Raw genomic sequence first — 17,480 nt, forward strand, 5'->3', positions numbered from 1 at the left:
TTAATTTTGAGATAGGGTCTTGCTAAATTGCTCAGACTGGCCTCAAACTTGCTGGCCTGGAACTTGCAATCTTTTTGCCTCAGCCTCCTGAGTAGCTGAAATTACATGTGTATGTTATCATGCCCAGTTCTTTTCTTTTTTTCCTCCAACAAAGCTCTGGTGTACAGCCTCAGATGTATTTTTCCAAATTTGTGTATTTCAATAGCGAACATTTATAGAAAATGCCAATTAGAAGGGAAAGAATGAGTATTTTAAAAAATGTATAAGGATTGAGTCTAGGGGGGCTCTACTACTGAGTTAAATCCCCAGCTGTTTTTTTTTTTTTTTTTAAGTTGTAGATGGACTCAATGTCTCTATTTTATTTATTTTTATGTGGTGCTGAGGATCGAACCCAGTGCTTCCGCATACAAGGCAAGCGCTCTACCACTGAGCTACAACCCCAGCCCCCCAGCCATTTTTATTTGTTTATTTTTGAGACAGGGTCTCACGAAGTTGTCCAGACTGGCTTCTAACTTGTGATCCACCTGCCTCAACCTCTGAAGTTGCTGGGAATATAGGAACCTGCTGCCGCACCAGGTTTAAATTTCGATGGAGATTACCATATTATCTTCAAAGAGAGCATCAGTGATATCCCCATCAGTAATTTGGAAGGGTGTCCACTTACAAGTCATTTTAACTTTTGACAGTCTGTAAATTTGAGATAGTACCTAGGCCACATAATTATTATAAGGCCCATATGCTTAAGGATCTCCTATAGTGCCTTGTTTATTGTCAATATTCCATATTATCTATTTACCCAATATGGTGATATATATATGCGTACTAACCATAAAATATTAGGGAATCTGAACAAAACTGACCATCACACTTTATCGAGGCTTTAAATAAACAAACCCAAACTGAGGGATGCAATCAGCTGAAATGATATTTGGGTGTTAAGTAACATTAGAAATCTGGGAGTTTCAACTTTAAGGAAGTCCTGGGATCCAGGCTCTCCACCACCACCAACAACAACCGCAAAGAAATCAGCTGCATTCGCGAGCCTTTGTCTCCCGGGCCACGCAGAGCTCCCGGACAGCTCCTGCACAAGGCCCCTAGGGCTTTCATCTTCATCTTTCCCTAGGGAAAGGAGGGCTTCTTCCCGCGTCGCAGAGCCGGGCGCCCTGGCGAGGCCGCGGCGACCCATCTGGGTCAGCGTTCGCGTTCTCCATCCAGCTTGCACCTGGGAGCCTGGCACCAATCCCGGAGCTTGGTCGTTTCTGACCTTGCGACCCTTTCACGTCTGTGACATTGCTGGGAAAGCTTAGCGCTTCCAATTTTTGTTGAGGGGTGGCCGAGTATAAACTTGGTTCTGGAGATTACAAGGTTGCATGATCTGGGACACGGAATGCACAGTCAAGACCCGGACTCAGAAATCTGGACCCACCTGCCAGGCTCTACAGGGGCCGCCGTTTCCAGACTGGCCGCCAAACCTGAGTGGACGTGGGGCATAGTCCCACCTAATTGTCATCAGATGAAAGGCATTTTTTAAATTCGGCCTTTTAAGCATGGATTTGGCTTAACCTAAACAGCTCCTTGGGACTTCGTTTTATCTTTTCCGCCATCTATGTGCTGGGAACAACTTCCCACCGTGTGCGTGGATTTCGCCAAGCGAATTCACTTCAAAGAAGGAGCACAAAAGAACCGAAGGGCCAGCGCTGCGAGGATGGAAAAAACTGTTTAGGACCAGGCAAGTGCGGGACGTACTACCCTGCAGGCCCGCCTCCCGGGAGCATTCAGCCCTCAAGCAGTGGTGATTATGATTGGCAGAATTAGGCGGAAAACCCGCTTGTCTAGCCACAGCGGATTTTGATTGGCTGTGGCACACAGTCACTTTTCTATAGTCCAAACCCGGAGTTGCTTAGTGATAAATCCCGCCTTAAAGGCATTTGATAACAGTTTTAAGGCAAACGGTGATTGGCCAGAGTGCTCACGGATTCGGTCGGTAGTAAACAGAGCCGGGCTCTTGGGACTGTGGATTGGTCAATTTTTCAGGGGGCCGAGTAAATTCCTCCGGGTTCCGCGGGAGACCGGCTGCACTCCACCCCGGCTCCGCCCTCCCCTTTGATGATTGGTTGCATCCCGGTCGTAGGGGAGGAGAAATAGAGCGGAGTAGGTGATCTTGCATTGCGTCACTTCCGTTTACTGTCGGCCGCCGCCGCGGTGTTCACAGAGAGTCGCGGCGAACCGGCAGAAGGAGCTGAGAGAACGAAAGGAGGGGCGGGCGGGAGGCGGGCGGAAGGGAGAGGAAGTCCCATCACGGAGACGCCAGTCTGGACGTTCCCGCCTCCTCCGACACTATCGGGTCGGATCGGAGAAGGGTCACCGCCTCCTCCAGCGGGGAGAAGGGGGGCGGAGCCCGGCTCAGGTGAGGCGACCCTGTCAGCAAGAGTATGATGGCGCGAGCGCGGCACCTGAAGACGGTTGAGCACCCGAGACGCGCCAAGGCGTCAGGGAGCGTGCGGACGCGTATTGGTGTCCCCGGCCTATCCCGCCTGTCTTTCAGAAGGGGGTATTGTTACCCTTCGGATCCGAGGGGCTCGGCGGGTGGGAGGCGGGTTCTTCTGCGCAGGCGTACCCAGTGTCCCGACGCCAGGCTGTCTGCCTGCCGGGTGGGGCGGGGGCTCGTTCCCCTGCGGATCTCCGGACGCAGACATAGCTTAACGGGATGGAGTGGGAAAGGCCTCTCGACCTGCAGCTTGACGAAGTGAATAGAGAATCTGGTGCCCTGCGGGAGGAAGTCGGGTGGCTCTCTTGCCCCCATCCTGTGTCTTCTTGAGCGAAGAGGTTTCATTTCATCAGAGAAAGGCCATGGGCGATCTGGATTCGGGAGCCGGCGGCTGACTCGAGGGGTGGAGTCAGTATTTTGGAATGCCCAAACTTGTTATTAAACACTAAAGTGTTTAATAACTAAATAGGCATTCATTGGATGTCCACTACTTCAAAGCTTCGTGTAAGAAGCTGTGGGAAATTAGGTGGTTAAGAGACAGCCATCCCTCCTTCTTCCTGTTTGGAAAACAGATTTGTACATAGATACAATATAAAGCAGTGAATGGGGGTGAGTTTTGACTGTTAGGTTTTTTTTTCCTTCTGAAATGGTCATTTACTGTTGTCAGTCTGTCTTCTGGCATAGTAGAAAGTACTGTAGAAGCTAATTCCTAAATAGAAGAAAACTTTAAATAATTTGGAGGAAGAATTTTAGGTAAAGACAATAAAAAGTTTGATGACTAAGTAATGTGTTCTGGTTCTGATTAATTTGAATAGAAGAAACTCTTCACTTTCAAGAACTGAAAAAAAAGTTTCCAAAATATGTATATATATTTTTGAGTTGTAGCACATAGAAGATGTTAAATACATTGGTTATTTCTTCAGAGGTTGAAGAGAATACTGATACCTTTCTTGGAGATCAGGAGAGGGTCCTTGTTCCCCGATGTTGAAAATTAAACACCTGAGAACCGCCTACGCAAGTGTAGAAAACAAGTTTTTTTTTTTTTTTTTAAAGAGAAGATATAGAAACAGACTTCTCCTAAGAGAAGGGATCCTAGAGCTGGGTGTCCGTGGAAGTGGTTGTGACTTGCTCTTTTACAGATCCTAGAATCTCCCTTTTAATCGTTACCTTCTCTCTTCTCCCAGTAGCCTAAGGGTGGGAAGGAACTGGAGCACTGGGGCTATCTCTAGCAACCTGTTGGGCCCAGGAGTGTAATCCCGGAGGTAACTGTTAGCAACCCATTGTCTTTTCAGCCCCCATCTTTTCACTGGATCATTTATTCCTACACTTACTACCTGACCTTGGCACTCTGCCTCAGTTTGCTGAGGAATGTGACATTTCCTGTCCACTCCGGCCAGGCAGGGCTACAAGCAGATTGCTTTTTGGCAAAGAAAGCTTGTGGGAGAGCAGCATAGTAGACTCATTTTATAGAATTATTCTCTTAACCCCTTGTTCCCACCGTTCTCATTTGTCTCTTTATAATACCATCCTTAATCATCATTGGTGATTTATTGTCCTTCATGGGATGTTGTGCCTTAGATAATCTTAAAAGGTGGGCTTGGAGCCTCATTGTTTTTTTGGAGAATTTGCTTTTCATTTGCTAAAGTCTTCTGATTTCCGTGGTGAAGGTGCTTGGCTGTAAGCTAAAAAGTTGGAGGGGAAAAGTCCAGAAGGGAAGAGGAGAAAGAATTTTAAAGAAAAGCCCCTAAGCCTAAAGAAGGCCTTCCACTATTTGCTTTAACCCTTCTGGAAATCTCAGCAAACTTGGGAACACTGACCTGGCCACCACAGTCGGCTTGGTGACTTGCCAGGTAAGATTAATGGGTTGAAGATCTGTTCTATGTCCTTGAGTTTTGCTGAATAACGGGACCAGGACTTTGAAAATACTGAGATCAATTTGTTTTCTAGAGATTTGCTGTTTTTCTCTTGAAAGGTGTGTCAAAACCTAACTTTTGGTTATCTGGGGGTGCTGGCAAGCTGGATTTTGGTTAATTGATGTGTCTAGCAAAATTCTATGAGTGATGGGATTTGGAATAAAAGCATTTTATAGTGGAGTATTTTCCTAAACTTAGGATTAGTGTTCTCAAAAGAGACAGATTGTCACAAAAAGTAGAAGTATTTTTTTAAAATCACTTGAATGGCAAAATGCATGTAAATGTTTTAGTTTTAATGTACTTAGCATTAATTTTATCATATTAGAGATTTAAAAATATCTTGTGTTCAGTGAAAGTGACAAAACTTACTGTCCTGCTGACATAGATTCTTGAATCTGCTTCTTATTCCCCCTGGAAAGGGAAAAAGAGAATGCAAGGTATTGATTCATGTTAGCTTTCAACTTTTTAAAAACGTAAATTAGTTGTAAATACTTAACTCCTCTGTTAGTTTTGAACATATGATTTTTTGTTTTACTGTACTTAACATTTCTCAAATATGGATGTTTTCTAGTAGAGCCAATTTTTGTTTATATAGCAGGTGGGATGAAATATAACACTACACTGTACCTTTTGTCTTAAGTATGGAGTGAGTTCTTATATACTAAAAGACCACTGTTTTTCTTTTTCTTTCTTTTTTTTTGGGGGGGGGGGTTACTGAGGAGTGGTCTACCAGCGAGCTATTTCCCAAACCCTTTTTATTTATTTATTTATTATTTTGAGACAGGTCCCACTAAATTGCCCAAACTGGCCTTGAACTTGTGAACCTCCTGTCTCAGCCTCTTGAGGCAGTAGCTGGCATTACAGGTATATGCCGTTGTGTGTCGTTTCCCCCCCCCCCTTTCCAACTCTTATATTTAAAATGATTAGGATGAATTACTCCATCTTTTTTTCCTGCACATAATATTGTTAACATGATGTAATTGATTTTTCAGTACTCTTAATTTGTCAGTTTTAGTTTAAAATTCCCTCGGTCATCTTCCTGTAAAAATATAAGGCTTTTACCTTTGTAGTCCTGTTTTTGTCTCTACTATGAAGAGAATATGAGGAAGGAGGACAAGAAAAAAGAAAACCACTGTTTGGGGGTTCAGATGTGACAGGAATCCAGAAATGCTATAAAAATCTAAACACATGTAGTCACATACATTGTATCTAATTAATTAATTTTTGGGGGGGGTACCAGGGATTGAACTCAAGGACACTCCGCCACTGAGCTACATCTCCAGTCCTATTTTGTATTTTATTTAGAGACAAGATCTCACTTGAGTTGCTAGTGCCTTGCTTTTGCCAAGGCTGGCTTTGAACTCACTATCCTCCTGCTCCAGCCTCCCAAGCCACTGGGATTACCCATTGTGCCCGGCTGTTGTATTTTATTTTGAATAGATGGTCCACTGTCATTTACTAAACACTATTGATTAAAAAAATTTTTTTTAGTTGTAGATGAACACAATACCTTTATTTTATTTATTTTTACGTGGTGCTGAGGATCAAACCCAATGCCTCACGTGTGCCAGGCAAGCTCTCTACCACTGAGCCACAAATCCAGCCCAACACTATTGATTTGATAAATGATTCGGAAGTGAAGGGATATGCTGCTTTTGAAAAGTAAACTTGGTCAAAAAAAAAAGTATTAAATCCATTTTTTAAATCTTTTCTACTAGTAAGGCACAAGTGATAATTGTCTCCAATACGCTGGCATGGTTTTCTTCTTAATAAAAATTTAGCTGTTTGTTTTTAAATTAAGAAATAAGTTTCTTGATCTGTCAGGGGTGAAAAACATTGAACACTATTTTGTTTAATTGCTGAAACGGTTTCAAAAGGGGTAACTGGAAGGGTGGCAGGAAACATTTTTTTTTAATATTTATTTTTTAGTTGTGGTTGGACACAATACCTTTATTTTATTTATTTATTTTTTATGTGGAGCTGAGGATCGAACCCAGGGCCTCGCATGTGCCAGGCGAGCGCTTTACCACTGAGCCACAATTCCAGCCCAGGAAACATTTTCTAAGTAAGAGGGAGAATACATTTAGGTTTTTTTATTTGTATTTAATTTTTATTTTTTTTATAACTTAATTAATTAATTAATTTATATGTGGTGCTGAGGATCGAAACCAGGGCCTTGCACGTTTGAGGCAAGCACTCTACCGCTGAGCCATAACCCCAGCCCCACATTTAGATTTTTTTAAACGGAGATTAAAATGTAGTCTTATATTTAATATGCAGCTAAAAGGAGCCATTAATGATGGGTTTCTGTAGACTTTTGCGGGGGGGTTGTTCATTTTGTTTTGTTTTTTGTTTTTCTCTTCTTTCTGTCAGGGATTGAACCTAGGGGTGCTTAACCACTGAGCGAAATCTCCAATCTGTTTATTTTTACTATTCAGATAGGGTCTTACTAAGTTGCTGAGGGCTAACACTGAACTTGTGATCCTCCTACTTCAGGCCTCCCTCCCCAGTTTCATGTGCCAATGTGCCTGACTGTTTGGAAGTTTAAATGTAGTGTTTTCACAATGTCCTGTAGCTGACTGCCTTGGGTATGCTGGTCTTTCAGTCAGCACTCTATTGGTAGACCAAAATTTTCCTCTTTTAACAGGTAACCTTGCTGCCAGAAAGGTATTCTATTACCCTCTCCTTCTCCCCAAAGATCTGATTGCTGATTTTTGTTGGCACCAGCCTGGTAAAATGTAAGGTTGGAGAGGAACCAAGGCAAGGGGCAGTGGGGCAGAGTTCATCCTGCATCCTCCTTACCTTCCAAACTGAGATCTGTTTGCAGTGATGAAGGCTTAGCAGTGTGGTCTGTGGTGGTAGCCTGTGGCATTAGCAATAAGAGAGAATTTGAGTAAAAGAAGGGAAAGTCAGAAAATTCCCCTGCACCTCTTCCAGAATCCTTGCTCTAATTTTCACTCTCTTGTTTGTCATTTTACACACCTCTCTTTCATTCTCACATTCAGTCCTTGATTCTGACTCTGCTTTCAAGCTCTGTTCCTTTACTCCAGTTCCCTAATCCTCATGGCTGCATACTGTCTCTTCTCTGAGTGTTCTTTCATCAGCCACCTGACCCATATTTTGTTAGGGTTATTCCCATTACAGCAGAGTGAGAATTTGTAGTCAAACCTGGGTTCTTATCTCTTCTTCATTTATTGTAATAATGTTGGTCCTAGGTATAGGTAAACGGTCATCCCTAAGAGATAATATGTGTGAAGTACTCTAGAACCTGACTCTTGGTAGGTATTCAGCCCTCCCATTCTCTTTTTTAATCATCCAGCTAATAGAAACACAAAGTGCTAGTACAGTATTACCAACATGGCACAGGGACTTTGACAGTGAAACTTGTAACAGGTTGAAGGGATACTTGTGAGTGACCCACATAACACAAGGGAATTATACGTGGTGAATTCATCCTGTATTTTTGAAGAATCAGGTTTCATATACATGAATTTTTCCATATATGTGAAACTTACATCAGTCGTTTTCAAACTTTTTGGCCTTAGAATTCCTTTATACATAAAAATCAAATTGAGAAAAATTTTTTCCTTTTTCCATATTTTTAATTACCATTATTGCATCAATACAGCATATGAAGATATTTTATATATATATATATCTTCATTTTCAACTTTTCAGCAATTCAAATACATAATATATTATCATCTTGAGAATACAAGGAACACAACATGGAGGAAGATTGAGAAAATAGGTTCCCAATAGTTAGTCACTACAGACTTTCTTTTTAGTGTTTTCTATTGGAATTTTTAAATGTCCTGCCATGGCTCTGTAAGAATAGAGCTGCCTAGAAAGGAAGGCAATGAAAAATAGGGACCCAAAGTTAGAAAGAGGTTAAGAGTAAAATCTAGGAGAAACAATATACTTTGAAAATAAACATAAGGATCCCTCTTTATCCAGAATCTACATATCCAAATAGGTGCTAAGGGAAGAAATTACATCCTCCCATTTAATTCTCAAAATTGCCTATTTACAAGCAAAATAGGTAGTGGCGATTTATCTGAGGAGGTGAGCTGTCTTCACAGCATTATAAAAGGAATGGCAGGGCAGAGGGAAAGGAAAGTGATGGGAGAGCAACTTGCTTTTAAGATACCATAGCTGGTGGGTATCAAAGTCTAAGACAAAACCTGTTATTAGTAAAGCTTTGACTCTCCCAACTTCCTTCAAAAATGACAATATATGTAATAGCAGCTTTCTATTGAAGAGTGAGATGGATTGAAAAAGAAATATTTATGGAAAGGGGTCAGATATCCAGGCAGTAAGGCAACGTGGGTACTGAATGAGAGTTAAGTACTTTCAGCCTCTCTGGTCTACAGATCAGGTTAAAAAACACAAATAAAGCAAATAAAGGGGCGAATATAAATTAATGCTGTGTTTCAAATGCAGCAATGAGATGGAGCTACAAGAAATTAAACACTTCTGTAGAATATAACTTGGAAAGCACAACCCCTTCAACTTCTTCCTTCATCCCAGAAACATCGAAAGATGTCAAAGAACCACTATTCATTAAACACAACAGTAGTGGTGCTACCAATACAATCCTCTTATCATAGGAAAAGACATGTAAACACAAGAGGGTGGTGGGGCTGCACCTAGCATTGGGTGTTCATTGAAAAGGACAAGCCTGAAGGAGGCTATACAGAAGAGACCCAGGACACCCAATTTTCTCCAAACCTACCCTTATCAAAATTCTGAATTTGTAAATACTGAGGTTAGCCTGTTCATTTTTAGAATCTGGGGTTAATGGAAAAGAAAGTTTCAAGGCTTTGTCTCCCCTGAACTTGTTCAATGGGGTTCACAAAGAGGCACACAAGGATCATGAGATGATTCTGAAATAAATTCAAGAATTTAAAAGATGGAACCAGATGCTGTGGCCCACACCTGTTATCCCAGCAGCTAGGGAGGCTGAGACAGGAGGATCTCGAGTTCAAAGCCAGCCTCAGCAAAAGCAAGGCACTAAGCAACTCAATGAGACCCTGTCTCTACATAAAATACAAAATAGGGCTGGGGATGTAGGTCAATGGTCTAGTGGCCCTGAGTTCGATCTCCGGTGCCCCCCCCCCTTTTCTAAAAAAAGATAGGAAAAAAAAAAAGAACAGATTAGAGGTCATTTTTCTTCTTTTGAGGGGAAATGACCTAGCTCCTGCAGTCCCTGGTCTTAGAAGCACCTCCTTTCTTAGTTGGAAAGTTCCCAATACTCAACTTGATAGTCTCTCCTTCCCTGAAGCCTATATCCAACTTGAGACGATTATCCATTTCCTGAGATTCTTTGGAAATCTCAGATTCCTGCTTTACCCACTTGAAGTGATCTTACAAGGAGACATTAAAGTCAAAGGCATTTCCCCAATCTGTGAATCCAGTGCCACTTTGCCCAATAACATCCTGGATCCAAATTTCAGAGTAGTGGCTAGAATCTCTCACTGTCTCCACAGCAATACCAGGATAGTGTTCTACTAGTACTTGAGTAAAGGGCTCTCCTGAAACTTTGTCTTTGAGTTTGATAATAGGCAGTCTTCCCTTTCCGAAGTAATTTGGAGAGGACCAGTCCAGTCAGGTTGGTCTAATTTCCAATCAGATGCCCTGTAACCATGGTTGTAGGCTCAGGCAGAATCTGATAGACGCTGACATCTGGCTTCACACACAGCACAGATTCATACTCCAACTTAGTTGCAATCTTGGCTCCGCTCTGAGAAAAAAACTTAAGTATTCATTGAAAGTAACTCATTATATGTGAATATAAATAACATTTTAATGAAAAAAAACTAGTAAAGCAAATTGCATTTTTTATTTTTTATTTTTTGGTACTAGGGATTGAACTCGAGGGCACTCAATCACTGAGCAACATTCCCAGCCCTATTTTCTATTTTATTTAGAGACAGAGTCTCACTAAGTTGCTTAGGGCCTCGCCATTACTGAGGCTGGCTTTGAACTCATAATCCTCCTGAGCCGCTGGGATTATAGGCGTGTGCCACTGTGCCCAGCTAAAATTTATTTATTATTTTTTAAATTTTTTTAATATTTATTTTTTAGTTGTAGTTGGACACAATATCTTTGTTTTATTTATTTCTTTTTATATAATTATTTATTTTTATATAATTAATGGGTGCTGAGGATTGAACCCAGGGCATTGCACACACTAGGCAAGCGCTCTACTGCTGAGCCACAACCCCCAGCCCTAAAATTTATGCCCTAAAATTTATTTTTATAATTTATAGATTTATGGAAATATTGTGAAGATAGTACAGAGAGTTCCCCCTATACCCATACCCAGTTTCCCTATTTTTAACATCTTCCATTACTGTGGTACATTTGTTATAAATAATAAAACCCTTATTGATACATTGTTGTTAACTGGAGTCCATTCTTTATTAAAATTTCCTTAATTTTTACCCACTATCTTTTTTTCTGTTCTAGTGCCTCATCAAGGATTGTTACTTTGTCATCTTGTTTCTTTAAGCTTCCCTTGGGGNTTTTTTTTTTTTTTTTTTTTTTTTTGAGGGATGCAGTACCAGGGATTGGACTCAGGAATACTTAACCACTGAGCTACATCCCCAGCCCTTTTTTATTTTTTATTTTGAGACAGGGTCTCATCAAGTTATGCAGGGCCTCACCAAGTTGCTGAAGCTGGCTTTGAAATCATGATCTTCCTGCCTCACCCTCCCCAGCCTCTAGGATTACATATGGGCACCACCAAGCCTGGCTCCACAAATGGTATTTTCTTAAGTGCTTAGTTGCAACATGGTATCTAAAACCATATCTATGAATTTTCATATTGATATTTATTTATTTATTTACTTACTTACTTACTTACTTCTTTTTGAGTACTGGGAATTGAACCAAGGGGCACTTTACTATGAGCTACATCCCCTGAGCTACACCCACAACCCGTTTTCCCTTTTTATTTTGAGACGAGATCTCACTAAATTGCTTAGAGCCTTGCTAAATTGCTGAGGCTGGCCTTGAATTTAGGATCCTCCTGCCTCACTGGGATTATAGGCATGTACCAGACTATGTATCACTACACCTGGCTCATATTGTTATATTAAAATACATTAATGTTTTACACTTCTAATGAACTTTTTAAAATACATACTTGTATTAATATTGTTACACTTCTATTATCATGTCACTGAATTACTTAGATCTTGCAAATATTGGCACATCTATCATACAGTATTAAAAAGACCTATCACCAGTGATCTCACAAGTATTTGAGCATTGGAAAGCTATCAAACACATGTAAATTTTATAAAATTCTGATTTTCACTTGAAAGCTCAAATTTTATCATTGGCAATAAAGACAAGTTGTTTTCCTTTAAGTGGTAAATTTACTTAATTCACTTTCAAGAAAAGTACCTACCAAATATTAGTGTCTGAATAACCATAGTTTATCCTTGCTTCTTTCAGATAAGAATGTCATTCCATGAGGAAAGCAATTAGTTCAGCTCATAACTCAAAAATTGCACAAGTGCTTTTCCTTGAGGCAGTGTTGTATTTCAGAATGAGCACAACTACTTTGGGTATACATCACATATTATTTAAGAAGATGTACTTGAGAATTGAGACTTAATAATAATAGTGTAGAGAGGATGAGACTAGATTGCCAATGGAGTCATTGTTGTAGTACTGGCAGTGTTCAGCACAGACATTAGAGACAGCATTCCAGCCAGGTTATTCTGATACCTTAGCTCAAGCTAGGGTATCTGGCCTTCTCATCAGTTCTATGATCAGACCAGTAGACTTTCATTCTCCTTTCCCCCACAACAACCCAGTACTGAGGATTGAATTCAGGGGTGCTTTACCCCTGAGCTGTTTGATACAGAGTCTTGCAAAATAATTGCAAAATAACTGAGGCTGGTCTCCAATGTGTTATCCTCCTGTCTCAGCTTCCTGAATTATTGGGATCACAGGCATGTATCATTACACCTGAGACAGTAAATACCTTTATGTTTAATTAAATAAGATCAGTTCTGTTGCTGCAGTCAAGAACCCTGCTAATTCTGTGATTATTAAAATTTGTGGCAAGCCTGGAGCATCTTTTAGTGCCAGAGATAAGAAAGTGGCCAGTTGAAGTGGCACATGCCTGTAATCCCAGTGACCTGGGAGGCTGAGGCAGGAGGATCACAAGTTCTAGATCAACCTCAGCAACTTAGTGAGACCCAAGTAACTTAGTGAGACCTTGTCTCAAAATAAAAAATAAAAAGGGCCAGGGATGTAGCTCAGTGGTAAAGCACCCTTGGGTTCAATCCCTGGTACCAAAAAAAAAAAAAAAAAGAATATATTTTGTGAAATTAAAATAGTGTATCATCACAATATAAATGTAGGAATAGATATATCCCAGGAGTCTTCTATTAAACTAGACATTAAGAAGAGTTGTTTAAAAACATCAAAAACAGGGCCTCTCTGAATATTGCTAGTGCCCAGAGCTTGGTTTCAAATACCATTTGAAAAGTGATGGTAGTCTTTAGTTCACAATTAGGTGCCTCATAGTTAACCTTTCTGATGACTTGTGGTAATTAAAATTAGTAATCATTAACATTACTGAATGCTCATTACTGAATGAACATTCACTATCTAGTGACTTTCTAGCCTTACCTACTTTCCAGCCAAACTAGACACGTTGCTTCCCCCTCACCAAATATCCTTCCAATCTTTATCTGTGTCTAGAATGTACTTTACATCTCATTTTTTCTAAATCCAAATGAAGACCTAGCTCTATTTTCAGTGTCACTATAAAACTGGAGATAACCTTTGCCTTTGCCAAACCACAGATTACATTTCACCTGTTACCCTTAATGCGTTCTACTTCGTAATAGGGTTATTTGTGTATCTGTTATTTCTGCTAATCACCTGTGCTTCTTATTACTGTGTGGTACAAATCTGTGATCCACAGGACTTAACCTTGAACATAAGTACTTAAAAACATTAGATGGATGAATTTTTATATACTAAATACACGAGTAACTTTATGGACTGTTAAGATCTGGAGGGGGGCTGGGGATGTGGCTCAAGCGGTAGCACGCTCGCCTGGCATGCGTACGGCCCAAGTTCGATCCTCAGCACCACATACAAACAAAGATGTTGTGTCTGCCAAAAACTAAAAAAATACATATTAAAATTAAAAAAAAAAAAAAAAAAAGATCTGGAGGGCTGCATAACCCCTCCATGATGTGGTGCCAAGCTGTGGAACCTCATTTCTCCTTAGTAAGTAAGCTCTTTTTTTTTTTTTTTGCTACTTCCAGTTATCTCAGGTAAGCAGCTACCCCTTGCCCTCGCTATAGAGTTGCTATTATTGCTCACCATAAACCAGGCAATGAGAAAAACTTGAATTTTATTTATTTAAAACAAAAGACGGTAAAGACTTGAGGGATTTCCTGTGAGAAAATCTTCCATACATGGCTTTAGTTTTTACTTTGGATATTTTGAGACTTTTTCTTCCTGGTTTTTGAATGATTTTAGAATTAGTTTAGATTAATGTTATATTTCATCTATATTTATCCAAAATTTACCAACCTTTGTATCAGTCATTAGAGGGGAGAGAAAACAGTCCTCAATAAACTGTTTTAATGAAAAAAGCATTTTGAATCTGCACTAGAAATGTAAGTAGAGCACTGATACCTTTTCTCACTCAAACTGAGTTATGAAGTTTTAGGTCAGTTTATCCACTGGGATTTTGAACTAGAAAACAAGGTGGCAATGTGATGCTAAAGGCTTCCAGCCCTAGCCTGCCTTTGTCTCTTGTGCTCACTGGTAAGTTACTGAGGGATTCCTGTTTTATAGACTTAGTCTGTCCAGTTTCTTGAGCCATTCTTGACAGAAAACTGGAGAGACAATGACATTAATCATGCTATCAGATCTGGTATCTGGGAATAAACCTCGACACGTTTGTGTACCCCTAGTCCCAGCCTTCCTGTACTTCCACTTTGTTGGTAAAATCAGAGCAGTGGATCTATGTTATAAGACTCCTCTGAGTCTGATGTAGAGCCCTGTCAAAAATCCTAGCCTAGGGCTGGGGTTGTAGCTCAGTGGTAGAGTACTTGCCTTGCATGCATGAGGCACTGACTGGGTTTGATCCTCAGCACCACATAAAAATAAAATGAAGATATTGAGTCCACCTAAAACTGTCTAAATAAATAAATAAATATTAAAACAAAACCCTAGCCTAGGGTGGCTCATACTTGAAATCCTAGCAACTTGGGAGGCTGAGACCCCAATTTTAAAGCCAGTCTCAGCAACTTAGTCTTTAAGCAACTTAGCAAGATGCTGTCTCAGAATAAAAAGGCTGGAGATGTGACTCAGTGGTTAAGTGCCCTTTGGGGTTCAATCTCCAGTACCATAAAAACAAACAACAACAAAACCCCCAACTAGACTAGAATGGGTAGGAAGCAGTTGTCCCTAAAGACAGAGTAGACCAAAAGATGTGTGTGTCCTTTGAAGATAGTATCTGAATATTGATTTGTGGGGAAATGGTTAACAAGTTTCACATTATTCAAGTTACTTATTGCAATGTAACAAATCACCTCAAAACTTCATGGCTTAAAACAACAAAAATCATTTATTATTTCTAAGAATGCTGGGGGTTGACTGAACTCAGTGAGATGATTCTTGGAACCTGTCATGTGGGACTTTGCTTAGATTGTGCTCTCTGACATTTATTTTCATCTATATCTCCTCTATAAAATGTAAAAAGAATTCTCTTATTTATTATTATTATTTTATTTAAAAATTTTTTTGGTACAAGCGATAGAACCCAAGGGCACTTAACCACTGAGCCACATTCCCAGCCCTTTTTATTTTTTAATTTTGAGACAGGGTCTCATTAGGTTACTTACCACCTTCCTGTGTTGCCGAGGCTGGCTCCAAATCTGCAATCCTCCTGCCTCAGCCTCCTGAGCAACTGGAATTATAGGCGTGCGTGTACCACCACGCCCAGCAGAAAAGTTCTCTTTAGTTATTTTTCTGGTACAGTTGTATCTAGATTGGAGACACTGAATGATAAGAATTTCTTAAAATGTTAAGTGCTTCCTGTAGGTAGCAACTTTGCAGGTCCTGATGTGTGAGTATGAATATATTTTTCTTTATAAACTAAGTATATTATAGAAAAGCATGTGGTATGTCAATGTATAAAACAAATAGTTTTAAATATGCTGTTAACCGGCTTTTCTACTAAGACATAAATGAATATATGGATAGATAGATAGATAGATAGATAGATAGTTAGTTAAATCTGGATAAGGACCCAGGTCCTTCCTAAGTTGCCCAGGCTGACCTCAGAACTTGTGGTCCTCCTGCTTTAGCCTTCCTAATACAGAGTAGTAAGTTTTATATGTCCCAAACTAGCAGGATTTTTAAAATAGCCCTTCTAGATCCCAAAAGGTTATAGACTATTTATTTAGATTTTTCTGGGCAATATAATTTAAACCTATATTTGACTATGTGGCAGAGACCCAACAAACCTGGTACTGTAGTTTGGATATGGTTTAAGTGTGTTCTGCAAAGATTCAGTGTTGGAAACTTGGTCCCCAGTGTGATAATAAGAGGTGGTGGGACCTTTAAGAGGTGGAGCACAGTAGGAGATCATTTCTGGCCCCTCCCTGCTTTCTGACTTTCTGTCTCCCAGTATGAGCTCTTCCTTCTGCAAGCTCCTGCCATTGTTGTGCCATCCAGCATGAGGTGATATAGCCAGGAGGGCTCTTATCAGAACCAGCACCACACTGTTTGAACTTTCAGCCTTGAAAAATGTGAGCTAAATAAACTTACTTTCTTTTTTTTTTTAATATTTATTTTTTAGTTGGACACAATATCTTTATTTATTTATTTATTTTTATGTGGTGCTGAGGATCCAACCCAGGACCTCGCACGTGGTAGGCGAGTGCTCTACAGCTGAGCCACAACCCAGCCCCAAACTTACTTTCTTTATAAATTACCTAGCTTCAGATATTAGGTTAAGGTAAAAGGGGAATTCATTGCCTCATGAAACACTAAGTCCTACAGTAACATTAACTTCAGTCATGGCTACATCCCAGGGTCTTAATATCATCAGGACATGATCTTCAGCTACTGCTTTCTTTTGTGTTTGCTTCATTCAAAAATAGAAAAAAAAATGGCCACCCTCGATCCTAGATTTAAATCTCCCCCATAGTTTGTGATCTAGGTGAAAACAGATCTCTTTCTTGAGAGTACCAGCTAAAATCTCCAGGGTGGACTGTAATTGGCTTGGGTCGCTCTGAAAGAATCATAGTAATCAATGGGAATGGGTAGCAAGTTGTTCATCCTCCCTGGACATCTGTCCACTTTTAAACTTACAGGCTTGGGGCCTTATTTAAGAATGGATAGGAAGTGATTTTCTCCAAAGCCGTAGTAGACAGACCAAAAGATGTGTGTGTCCTTTGGAGATAGTATTTGAATGTTGATCTATGGGGAAAAAATATTAACTTTCATATTATTCAGGGTATTTATTGCTGTGTAACAAATCACCTCAGAACTTCTTGGCTTAAAACAACAAAAATTGCTTATCATCTCTAAGAATTCTAGGGTTGACTGGATTGGCAAGGTGATTCTCTCTTAGTCTGTCATGTGGTTATAATCAGGCAGTGGCTGGGATTGAAATCATCTTGAAAAAACTGAGGTTAATTCCAGCTGGGCTTTCTCAAAGACAGCATGTGGCCAGGTTCCAAGAATAAGCTAAAAAGATGAGGCAAAAATTGTGTCCCCTTTTATGGCAGTGATCACAAGTCACATGGTGTAACTTTTGCCATAGTCAGAGACTATGCCTGACTTTAAGGGGAGACGATATATCCCATATCTGTCTATCCCTCCTCAGTTATTATTGCCATACTGGGGATTGAACCCATATAACCCCCATACCTCCATGAGAACAGCATCAATGTCACATTGTAAGAAAGTATATAGAATGGGAGATCTGAATGTTACCTTGGCAAATAGACTCTGCTACACATGTTGCCTTATTTCAGATAACTAGTTTTTGTAAAAAAAAAAAAAAAAAAAAAAAAAAAAAAAAA

The 17,480-nt window shown here is 40.1% G+C and overlaps 1 protein-coding gene and 1 pseudogene across 2 annotated transcripts in view; one reads left to right on the forward strand and one right to left on the reverse strand.

Annotated features, from left to right (window-relative positions):
* The first annotated feature begins 2,170 nt into the window (after positions 1 to 2,170).
* Zbtb5 (zinc finger and BTB domain containing 5) overlaps positions 2,171 to 17,480 on the forward strand; it is a 30,987-nt gene continuing 15,677 nt past the window's right edge. Inside the window, exon 1 of one of the 2 annotated variants that reach the window (XM_015492313.2) lies at positions 2,171 to 2,407. The gene's annotated coding sequence lies outside the window, so the exon portion shown is untranslated. Of the gene's footprint in view, positions 4,339 to 17,480 lie in introns of both variants that reach the window. The other variant, XM_048783354.1, reaches the window with a different exon arrangement.
* LOC107147640 lies at positions 9,503 to 14,266 on the reverse strand (annotated as a pseudogene).

Source organism: Marmota marmota, unplaced genomic scaffold, assembly GCF_001458135.2.
Source record: "Marmota marmota marmota unplaced genomic scaffold, marMar, whole genome shotgun sequence".
Lineage (NCBI taxonomy): Eukaryota > Metazoa > Chordata > Mammalia > Rodentia > Sciuridae > Marmota > Marmota marmota.